This window comes from Tachyglossus aculeatus, chromosome 13 (genome assembly GCF_015852505.1).
Source record: "Tachyglossus aculeatus isolate mTacAcu1 chromosome 13, mTacAcu1.pri, whole genome shotgun sequence".
Lineage (NCBI taxonomy): Eukaryota > Metazoa > Chordata > Mammalia > Monotremata > Tachyglossidae > Tachyglossus > Tachyglossus aculeatus.
In genome coordinates this window covers 18,942,502-18,954,852 of record NC_052078.1, presented here as the reverse complement: position 1 = coordinate 18,954,852, position 12,351 = coordinate 18,942,502, and positions in this window count along the sequence as shown.

Here is a 12,351-nt window from a genome sequence, read left to right as displayed (position 1 = left end):
AGAACTAGTGCATCTTCGGCTGGAACTTCATTTTCTCCTGGAACACAGTACAGTTATGTTATTCTGCTTTGCAGATTTCCCCCTACTCACTTTCCAATTTGGACTAACCATCCTGCTGTCTTCAAAAATATTTACAATAACATCAGATCAGATGCTTGCAAGTTTGTTCTATTCCCTATTTTAATGGCTTATCTTCCCATTTTGGGAAGAACGTCCCAAATAAGCCAGCAAATCTTCCATATTCAAGGATGACTATTTCATTGAGTAACTTCATCATGGATTTTAGTCTGGATTGGGATAGGCAAGATTTCTTAATATGGAAAAAAAATGTTACTAGTGAATTGCTATTATAGTTAGTCTATATAGAATCATTTAAATCTGATTTCATTTGCTGTCTATAACCCAATGAAAGACATACGGAGATCAGCGTAACAATTTTGAAGTGTGCTAAAATCAGTCAATGGTCAATCAGTGGTATTTATTGAGCACTTCCTGTGTGCAGGGCACTGTACTAAGTGCTTGGAATAATACAATACAAAAGAGTTGGTAGAAACATTCTGTGCCCATAAGGAGCTTACAGTCTAGAGCGGGAGAGAGACATTAATATAATAGAGAAGAATAAAATGTTATTTGATAAATGTAGAAAATGGAAAGATTCTGGGATTAAAACACCTTCCCACCTTTAGTTTGGAGCTCAGATTCAAAACCAGCAGTGTCCACCTGTTGATTCTACCCCCTTTTGTCATGTAAGTGTTAGTAGTCTAAACTACTAAATTGCACTCTATCAACAATTGCAGGAGGCCAATCAAGAACTAAATAAGCCTAGATACAGAATTGTGCTTCCCTATTTCCATGCTATAATGGCCTCTGCCTTTTATTGGGGGAAAAAAAGGGAATACATCCAATAATTTTGCAACCCCGGGGCAAAACCCTGTGGTTGTGTTCTTCAGAGTCCCACATTTAGGAAAACTCTCGTTTTAGTACTGAATTTATCTCATGTCTGATCCCATGCGCACGTGCACACTATCCCTACCCTCCTGGAACACTTTGAGCTCAATTTTATATCAGTTGTCTGCCTGAGTTGGTCACCAGAAGTCAAGGGGCACTTCAGTAGATCAGTGGGATTTCTTGAGTACTTACTCTGCACAGAGCACTGTACTAAGTGCTTGAGAGAGTACAATATGATAGTTGGTAGACCTAATCCTTGCCCTTAAGAAGCTTACAGTCTTGTGGAGGAATTTAGAGAGCCAAGTTCTATTGTGCATTTACCAATGGCCCCTATTATCGCTTCTAAGTGAGTTTCCTAGCTTGCTTTGATATCCTACTATCATAAAATGATTGGATTAATTCCAGACTAGATACAAGAGGCCTGAGTGGGTGATTGTGAACAAAACCATCTCCCTCTGTACCTCAGGGCCTTGTTCTGAAAAGTGAGATTTCAACAGGCCAGCTCTGTAGAGGGCTTATTTCCTAGGGACCAGGGGAGGCCAAATGGTCATGTGAAATCTAGAAATTGGGGCACTTGGGATAGGATAGGTTACATGGTTAAAAAACTGGAGCGGAAGGGTTGTGCATAAGTAACATAAAAGGAATCAGGGCTCATGGGTCTGCTGAAATCCCTCACTTTTCAGAAAAGCAAATGGCACCGGACAAAGGTAAACAAACACGAGTAACGGAAGAAAGACAGGAAGACTAGGTGGATGTGATCCAGAATGATTATTAGGTTACAGACTTAGCCTTTTCAAAAAAAACGAACAGGATGGAACAGAATGAAATGAAAAGAAGGCAAAGGGTTTGGCAGGGTTGAAACGGAAGAAGGAAACCCTCGATTTTCATTTTCCGTGTATTTGAAGAGTTTATCCGAGTCCGGCCCTGTTGTGTTTTGGAACTTGGGGGTGATGGAATCAATCCTGCAGTGCTTGCAAACCATCTGGCGATCCCTTTTAGGGGTATTTCCTCGGGTTCGGCTCCTTTCGTGGGGCCGCTGGGTATTCCCTGCACCTGGAAGTGCCCGTCCTGGGTGATGCTGGCATCACTGGGCCCTGGTCCGTGCCCTAGGGAGGAGATGGGGGCGGGGATCCAGGCGAAGGTGCCACCCCCCTACCCCCAAACCACAGGCAGTGAAGAGTGGAGGGGCCTGGCCTGGCCCCTGCCCACCTCCCTCCCCCCCATTTTTCCTCTCCTCCTCCTCCCCTCTGCATCCCCCCGCCCCCCCCCCCTTCCTTCCCCTCCCCACAGCACTTGGGAATATTTGTAAATAATAATGGTATTTGTTAAGCGCTTACTATGTGCCAAGCACTGTTCTAATCGCTGGGATAGATACAGGGTAATCAGGTTGTCCCATGTGGGGCTCACAGTCTTCATCCCCATTTTACAGATGAGGGAACTGAGTCTGTAAACTGATGTTAAGTGACTTGCCCAAGATCACACAGCTGACAAGTGGAGAAGCACTGTGGCTCAGTGGAAAGAGCCCGGGTTTTGGAGTCAGAGATCATGGGTTCAAATCCCACCTCCGCCAACTGTCAGCTTTGTGACTTCGGGCAAGTCACTTAACTTCTCCGTGCCTCAGGTACCTCGTCTGTAAAAATGGGGATTAAAACTGTGAGCCCCCCCGTGGGACAACCTGATCACCCTGTAACCTCCCCAGCACTTAGAACAGTGCTTTGCACATAGTAAGTGCTTAATAAATGCCATCATTATTATTAAGTGGCGGAGCTGGCATTTGAACCCGCAACCTCTGACTTCCAAGCCCGGGCTCATTCCACTAAGCCACGCTGCTTCGAATTACTCTGTTTTAGTAATGATGTGCCTATAGCTATAATTCTGTTTATTCTGATCAATCAGTCAATCGTATTTATTGAGTGCTTACTGTGTGCAGAGCACGGTCCTAAGCGCTTGGGAAGTACAAGTTGGCAACATCTAGAGACAGTCCCTACCCAACAGTGGGCTCACAGTCTAGAAGGGGGAGACAGAGAACAAAACCAAACATATTAACAAAATAAAATAAATAGAATAGATATGTACAAGTAAAATAAATAAATATGTACAAACATATATACATATATACAGGTGCTGTGGGGAAGGGAAGGAGGTAAGACGGGGGGATGGAGAGGAGGGGCGGGGGAGTATTGTCACCTGCCTGTTTTGTTGTCTCTCCCCCTTCTAGAGAAGCAGCGCGGCTCAGTGGAAAGAGCCCGGGCTTTGGAGTCAGAGGTCATGGGTTCGAATGCCGGCTCCACCACAAGTCTGCTGTGTGACCTTGGGCAAGTCACTTAACTTCTCTGAGCCTCAGTTACCTCATCTGTAAAAATGGGGATTAAGACTGTGAGCCCCACATGGGACAACTTGATCACACTGTATATCCCCCCCCCCCAGCGCTTAGAACAGTGCTTTGCACATAGTAAGCGCTTAACAAATGCCATCATTATTATTATTCTAGACTGTGAGCCCGTTGTTGGGTAGGGACCCAATTTGGGCTTCCCAAGCGCTTAGTCCAGTGCCCAGCAGCCAGTGGGCGCTCAATAAATACGACTGAATGAATGCCCCCCTACCCACCTGGCTGGATGTCGCAGGTGAGCTGGAGGCCGAGCATGCGGGGGGCGCGCTGCGGGGCGGCGTCCGGGAGGGGGCGCTGGGGCGCGCAGGGCCGGGGCTGAGGCCTGCAGCGCCGAGGGCTGCTGGCGCCCCTAGCGGCGGGGCTGGGCGCTGCGGGGGACCGCCTGGATCGGGCCTCGCCATCATCACCCACGCCCCCTTTTCTTCCTCCTCCTCCTCCTCCTCTTCCTCCTCCTCCTCCTCCTCCTCCTCCATGCAGCAGCAGAAGCAGCAGCAACAAGCAGTGGCCCAGGTAGCCCAAGCCGGCCCAGCCTCGCCTGCCGTCGGCCATCGCCGCCACCTGCAACAGACGGAGACAGAGCGGGGTGAACAGTGCTTGGCACATAGGAAGCGCCTAACAAATGATAATTGTTATAATTGTTGTAATATATATTATAATATATTACATATTATAATATACTATTGTAATATATTATGTTATATTATATTATAATTATTATATATTATATTATAATAATCATTATATATAATATTATAATATGCTATATTGTTATGATATATTATAACATGATAATCGTTATATAGTATTAAATAATATATGATGTAATGTATTATTGTAAGATATTATTATATTATGTTATATTATATCATATTATATCATATTATATTATATTTCATTATATATTATATTATAAAACAATAATCATTATATATGATATAATATGCTATATTGTATTACAATATATTGTATTATAGTGTAATGATCATTATATAATATTATAATGTACTATATTGTATTATATCATATTATATTATATTTCATTATATATTATATTATAAAACAATGATCATTATATATGATACAATATGCTATATTGTATTGCAATATATTATATTATAATGTAATAATCATTATATAATATTATAATTTACTATATTGTATTATAATATATTATATTATAATATAATAATCATTATATATAATATTGTTATATAATATATGATATATAATATATTGTGATATATTGTGTTATATTATATTATTATAATTATTATATATTATACTATAATCTAAGAATCGTTATATATATTATAATATACTATATTGTATTATAATATATTATATTATAATGTAATGATAATTATATATAATATTGAAATATGCTATATTGTATTATGGTATATTATATTACAATGATTATTATATTATATTAATATTATAACAATTGTACTAAGCGCCTAACAAATCATAATAATGGCATTTATTGAGCGCTTCCTATGTGCCAAGCACCGCTCTAAGCGCTGGGGAGGTTACAAGGTGATCAGGTTGTCCCACGCGGGGTTCACAGTCTTAATCCCCATTTTACCGATGAGGGAACTGAGGCCCCGAGAAGTGAAGTGACTTGCCCAAAGTCACACAGCTGACAACTGGCAGAGCTGGGATTTGAACCCGTGACCTCCGACCCCAAAGCCCGTGCTCTACTCCACTGAGCCACGCTGCTTCGGTGGCATTTGTTCAGCGCTTACTACGTGCAAAGCACCGTTCCAAGCGCTGGGGAGGATACAAGGTGATCAGGTTGTCCCACGTGGGGCTCACAGTCTTAATCCCCATTTTACAGATGAGGTAACTGAGGCCCAGAGAAGTGAAGTGACTTGCCCAAAGTCACACAGCTGACAGCTGGCGGAGCTGGGGTTTGAACCCATGACCTCTGACACCCAAGCCCGTGCTCTTTCCACTAAGCCATGCTCCATCATCACCCGCAGGCCCCCCGCCAGCCTCCCCTCACTGCCCGCCCCTGGAGGCGCAATTCAATTCATTCAGTCGTATTTATTGGGCGCTTACTCTGTGCGGAGCACTGTACTAAACGCTTGGGAAGTACAAGTCGGCAACATAGAGAGACAGTCCCTACCCGACAACGGGCTCACACTCTAGACGGGGGAGACAGACAACAAAACAAAACATGTAGACAGGTGTCAAAGTCGTCAGAACAAGCAGAATTAAAGCTATATGCACAAATGCGACTGAATGAATGAATAATAAGAATAAATTATAGTATTTGTTCAGCGCTTACTATGTGCTAAAAACTGTTCTAAGCGGTGGGTAGGTACAGGATAATAACATTGTCCCACGTGGGGCTCACACTTTTCCCCCATTTTACAGATGAGGTAACAGGCACAGAGAAGTTGTGACTTGCCTAAAGTCACAAAGCAAATAAATGGCGGAGGCGGGATTAGAACCCACGTCCTCTGACTCCCAAAGCCGGGCTCTTTCCACGCTGAATGAATGAATGAATGAATGAATGAATGAATGAACGAGGACCCCTGCCCCTCGGCAGTTCCTCCCCTGGGGGCCCGGGGTTTTGCGCTGGAGCCTACCCTGGGCGACTTGTTGGGTTTTACCAGAGGAAAAGTGCCGGACCAGCGGCTGGAGCGGATCCTCTTCCTTTCTCCCAATTCCCTCTCCTCCTCCTCCTGCTCTTCCTGGCGGTCGGGGCCCGGGCGAGTGGGCGGCGAGGGAGCCGCAATCCCCTCTCTCCAGGCTGCAGGAACTGAACTCCTGGAAAAGACTCGCCCGGGAACGTGCCAGTGGGGAAAACATTCCTCAGCCTTCGTTAGCATCGGATTTCCCAAGCGCCTCCCTTTAACCCTGCCTTCGGAGGGGGCTCCCTTTCCATCTCTCTTTTTAAGTGGTTATTCCCGGGTGAGCTGCGAACCAACAACCCACCCTCAAACAAGGACACAGGCCCGGGACTGGGCCTTGAATGGGAGTTTTTCCAAAGCCAGACCCCCAGGGACCAAGAGAAGCCGGGTGACTAGAGCTCCGTCCTAGGAGTCAGAAGACCTAGGTTCTCATCCCAGCCCTGCCACTTGTCTGTTGTGTGACCCTGGACGAGTCACTTCACTTCCCTATGCCTCAGTTCCTTCATCTATAAAACAGGGATTAAGACTGTGAGCCCTAAGTGGGACAGGGACTGTGTCCAACCTGATCAACTTGTATCTACCCGAGCACTTGGAACAGGAATGCAGTAAGCGCTTAACAAATACAATTATTATTATTATTTAGTAGGTGGCACCTGGAAGCTGAAGTTCCAGCACCAGTAACGTTATTCAGCAGTCAAAACGGAATATAGTTGGGTTTTTTTTTTACACCTGAAAGACACCCCAGATTTTCCTTATGGATGCTGAGCCGTCAAAAAGTCCTAACTGTGGCACTGCCCCAACCACACGGAAGATAGACTGGCCTTTGAAACCTTTCAAATCAACTAAAATTTATGAAATCTTTCCATTTGAATTCCTTGGATTTGTATGGCACCTTTATTTTTCCAGAGCACTTACTCATTACTGATCTCATTTTGTCCACACAACAGCTGTAGAAGCCAGGTCCTCAGACTCCCAGCCTCATGCATTTTTTCTCTAGACTACATCACTGCCAGGGTTTAATTTGGAAATGTTGTTTGGGGAATTAAGTGGTAGCCCTCCCTCTCCCCCTGCCCCCTTTTCACTCGACCCTCCTTTTCATTCTTCTGTTTTCATCTTTGATTGCATCCTAGGGTGTGCCTGAGAGAATGAGGAAAGAAGCGGTCAGGAGCACTGAGCCGTAGTTGTAGGAGTCTGGCATTTTTCCACGAAGTACGTAATTCCATGCGACTGCCCCACCTGAAGCCAGGTAAGTCTTTTTATTGATTTATTTTTCATCACCTATACCACCCTGGTCCCCTTCCCAATGTTTTGGGGCCATCTGGGGCGAGCCTTATGAGGGGCTCATAAAACAGGGAAGGGACAGCAGTAACTGTGACCAGGGCAGGGCTAGTCAAGAAAAGTAATTGAAAAGACATGGTCAGATGACATAGAGTTATATGGAGGGTCAACTGCAGCATCCTTCTGTTGATCTTTTTGAAAGCCTCCCTCCCCCTGACACACACAGAACTCAATCATCCCAAGGCCACCCGGTACAGATAATTAGGATTTGCACGACAGGCAAAAACTTATCTTTTTTCACCTGGATGAGAGTTATGATCAAAATACATTTTTATGGTATTTGTTAAGTGCTTACTATGTCCCAGGTACTGTACTAAGCACAAGGGTAGGTACAAGGCAATCAGGATGGACACAGTCCATGTCTCACATGGGGCTCACAGTCTTAATCCCCATTTTAAAGATGAGGTAACTGAGACACAGAGAAGTTAAGTGATATGCTCGTGGTCCCACAGCAGACAAGCGGCAGAACTAGGATTAGAACCCAGGTCCTTCTGTCTCCCTGGCCAGCGCTGTATCCACTAGGCAGCCCCTTGAACCTTAGTACACACAGAATACATGTGTTCAATATACAGTTTGGCTTGAATGCTATTAGGGAATTAGGGAACATTTGCCCAACAGTCCAAGCCTGTTTGGAACGAGGATACTTTGGTGTCAGAAGAAATGACTGTTGACATGTGCACAGTGTCAAACATCTTGATTACCTCAGTATGAGTGCTCTTTAATAGAGGGTTTTGTTCATTCATTCATTCAATCATTTATTGAGCGCTTACTGTGTGCAGAGCACTGAACCAAGTGCTTGGAAAGTACAATTCGGCAATCCCTACCCAACAACAGGCTCACAGTCTAGAGGGGGGAATACATTCTTGCATTTTAGGAGAACTGGATGTACCTCTTTTCCCTGCCCCGATTTTCTGCCTCGCTTCGGGGACATCCTCTGGTCCTGCATCTTAAAATGTGGGAGTATGTCTTCTAATGTGTCAGGCGTGTTGCCAGTGTTTCAAAAGCTCCGTGTTATAGAACCACACGGTCTAGCAGCATTGTCGGATCCGAGAAATAGGTCCAAGAAATACTAAAACCGGGCGTGCTAATGAGTTAAATGAGGTGAATTTGTGGTGCAGCGAGACATGTTATTAATATCTGGAAAGAGTTACAAAGGCTCAGGCACTGGGCTCCTCCCACTGGCTGCTTGATGAAATATTGTCGGACTGATGTGCTTCTTAGCTTAGTGCCCTATTCATTCCCAGCACTAGCTGTCAACCCAGTTTAGGAGCCTTCGATATACCGAAAGGATCTCGATGTAATCATATAAAGTCCCATTTCTCCGTCCAATTTTAATAAACTAAGCTACATTCTTCTCCAGCTAGTTCCCTTCTGGCCTGTCTTTGTCTCCCTGTACTTTCTCTTCTTACTGCGTTTCGTGCTTCCTCTTGTGGACTCTTGTAAATTTTCCTGCCCAGTGTCAGCAGCATCACTAACCTGTACTGAGCACCTGCTCTAAGCAGGGGCTTGTCCTTGTTGCTTCGGGGAAATACAAGCCACAACTCTCATCCTGGAAGAGCCTTAATGGGAGAGAGAAATGTACAAACTGCCAAATATGCAATAGAAAAGGAATGAGAGACTAGAGAGAATAGATTTAAATATAAAAACTAGTACAGATAGTCCCCAAAACATTTTTGAGTTACGATAAGTGGCATTTATGTTTCTAAATCTAAATGTTGTTTCTGTTTTATAACACGTCTCCTTTGACTTCACATTGCTAGTCCCTTCCCACTTAGAGTATTAATTAGTTCCTGGGGGCACCGACAGTATGAGTCATGGGGAAATGGGAAGCATTGTTGCCTAGTGGATCAAGCACGGATCGGATCTAGGATTCAGAAGGACCTGGGTTCTAATCCCGTCTCCATCACCCATCTGCTGTCACTTAACTTCTCTGTTCTTCATTTACTTCATCTGTAAAATGGGGTTTAAGACTGTGAGCCTCAGGTGGGACATGGACTGTGTCCATCTTGATTAGCTTTTCTGTACACCAGGTCTTAGTACAGTGCCTGGCACAAAGTACAAGCTTAATGAATATCTTTAAAAAAATCGAGAAATCATTTTAAAAGCCATAGTAACGGGGAAAGGAAGAAGAAAGGTTAAGAAGGTAAGGGAGAGGATTACCTGATAGCCAGGTAGTGTCATTAAGGATGGGTGGCACATCCATTTTGCTGAGAAGCAACATGAACTTAGTGGAAAGAGCGCGGGTTTGGGAGTCAGAGGATGTGGGTTCTAATCCTGGCTCTGCCATTTGTCTGCTGTGTGATCTTGGTCAAGTCACTTCACTTCTCTGTGCCCCAGTGACCTCATCTGTAAAATGGGGATGAAGACTGAGCCCAACGTGGGACAACCCGATTTGCTTGTATCCACTCCAGCGCTTAGTACAGTGCTTGGCATATAGTAAGCATTTAACAAATGCCACAATTATTATTATTCTTATTCAGATGAAGTTAAAATCAAACGTCCTGCCTGGAAACCTCTCTGCTCAAGAGGTTTTGATCAACTGTAGCTACGTTGGTCACTGCGGCTGCAGTTGCAGCTGTTGGACATTTAGCCACAGAGCCCCCATTGCTTTGAGGGTTTTTTTTGTTCTGTTTTTTACTGTGTGTATGTCTATCCTTATCATATTTGTTTTAGTAATAGTAGTTAAGTGCTTACTGTGTGCCAAGCACTGGGGGAGAATATAAAGGTGGGAATTAGACATGGTCCCTGTCCCTCGGGGAGGCTCACAATCTAAGTGTTTTTATTGCTTCATTTTTCCATATGTGTCTGTTGCCAGTCCCCTTGATCCCTTTTATACTCAGACTTGTGAGCCCTTTTGAGTGCCAGGGACCATTTCTAATTCCCTACCAGGTTCTCTCTCCCACTGTTTAGCACAGTGCTTTGCACCTAGTAAGTGCTTAAGCGCTTAGTACAGTGCTCTGCACACAGTAAGCGCTCAATAAATACGATTGATTGATTAATAAATACTGTTACTACCAAGCAGTATAAGGACACTAATGTAGCTGTATCACTCATCTACAATTGATTGAATCCACACTTTTGAAGACTGTCGCTAGGAATTGGATCTCTGGCCTCCGTTCGGGATCAATCACTCATTCTTCACATCACTCCCGTGAGGAAGTCGGCTCTGACGTACATTTTAACTTAAGAAACTGTTTTCAGAACTACCTTTAAATAAATATTGCAAATGAACAAGCGTTTATACTTGTAAGTGTTCAAGTGGATGATCAACCAGTGGTGTTTCTTGGGTGCCTACTGTATGCAGAGCACTGTACTAAGTTCTTGTGGCAGTGTAACCATGAAGATGAAGGGATAATTAGGACTTCTGGAGGAGGTGGCTTTTTAGAAAGACTTTGAAAGAGAGGAGGGATATGACGTGGTGAAACTGATGGAGGAAAATATATTAGGCAGGGGGATAGGCTTGAGCAATGACTAAGAGATTGAAGAGCCATGATAATACATAGTTTTATGATTTGTGCTAAGCACAAGCTGGAGTTTCGCAGGAAAGAGTGTCTCCCAATGAACTACGCTGTTTTTAAATGTTATGCTTTGTTAGCTTGTTTTCTTTGGCTTCCTTTATCCTCACACCACCTGAGAATTGTTACCTTCAACGGTCTTCTTGGGTTATTTTAGCCCACTGATCAGAAAATTAGTAGGATTCTTGACTGTAAGCTCATTGTGGGCAGGGAATGTATCCACCAACTCTATGTTGTACTCTCCCAAGCGCTTAGTACAGGGCTGTGCACACAGTAAAGTGCTTAATGAATATGATCGATTGAGTAGGAGAGGATGGGATCCGGTTGGTTAAGGATTTTGTAGGAAAGTAAGAAATTGTGCAGTGCCATGGGTCTTCTAGATAATAGGCAAAGATGTCTGGATTTCCTAATTAACCCCATCTAGTCCCAGGCACTACAGCCTCTTTAGTGACTCCTCAGCACTTATATAAGCCCTTTCAATTAAAATTCTGTTCTTTCATTTGTGTTCTGCTGTACCTGTTATGTTTATATGCATCTGTCACATGTTCAGTCTTCCTTTTTATATTTGTGTATCTGTGTTTCTGTGATCTCCATCAGCTTTTAAGCTCAGGGATCAGGGACCATATCTTTCTTTTGAAATGCCCCATGCACTCAGTCACCTGTACCCCAAGTCCAATTAATGGCAGGTTGAAAAAGTTTTACATTGTCCAGTTGGGTCTTAAAGGTCACTAACAATATTTGACTAATTAGCTAACAATGGGGAAATTTTGTACTAACACATTTAATGATAATAGTAGCATTTATTAAGTGCTTACTATATGCAAAGCACTGTTGATGATGATGATGGCATTTATTAAGCGCTTACTATGTGCAAAGCACTGTGCTAAGCACTGGGGAGGTTACAAGGTGATCAGGTTGTCCCACAGGGTGCTCACAGTCTTCATCCCCATTTTCCAGATGAGGTAACTGAGGCTCAGAGAAGTTAAGTGACTTGCCCAAAGTCACACAGCTGACAAGTGGTGGAGCCAGGATTTGAACCCATGACCTCTGACTCCAAAGCCTGTGCTCTTTCCACTGAGCCACGCTGCTTCTAAGTGCTGGGAAGGTTACAAAGTGATCAGGTTGTCCCATGGGGGGGCTCACAGTCTAATCCCCATTTTTCAGATGAGGTAACTGAGGCACAGAGAAGTTAAGTGACTTGTCCAAAGTCACACAACTGGCAATTGGCGGAGCCAGGATTTGAACCCATGACCTCTAACTCCAAAGCCTGTGCTCTTTCCACTGAGCCATGCTGCTTCTCTATTGCATTCTCTATTCTCTATTTCATTACAGTGCAGCATGATTAGGCTTGGGAATAGGTTGAACTAGTTCAGAAAGATGTTTTTGGACTTGAATTTATTGTATGTTCCTCTTGATTGGATGAGGAGTCCCCTTGATTGGCAAGTGCTGCTGTAGGAAGCGCTGGCAATTCTGTATCACCCCGTCTCACCCCCCAGCCTCCCTTTCACCATTTTCAAAGATA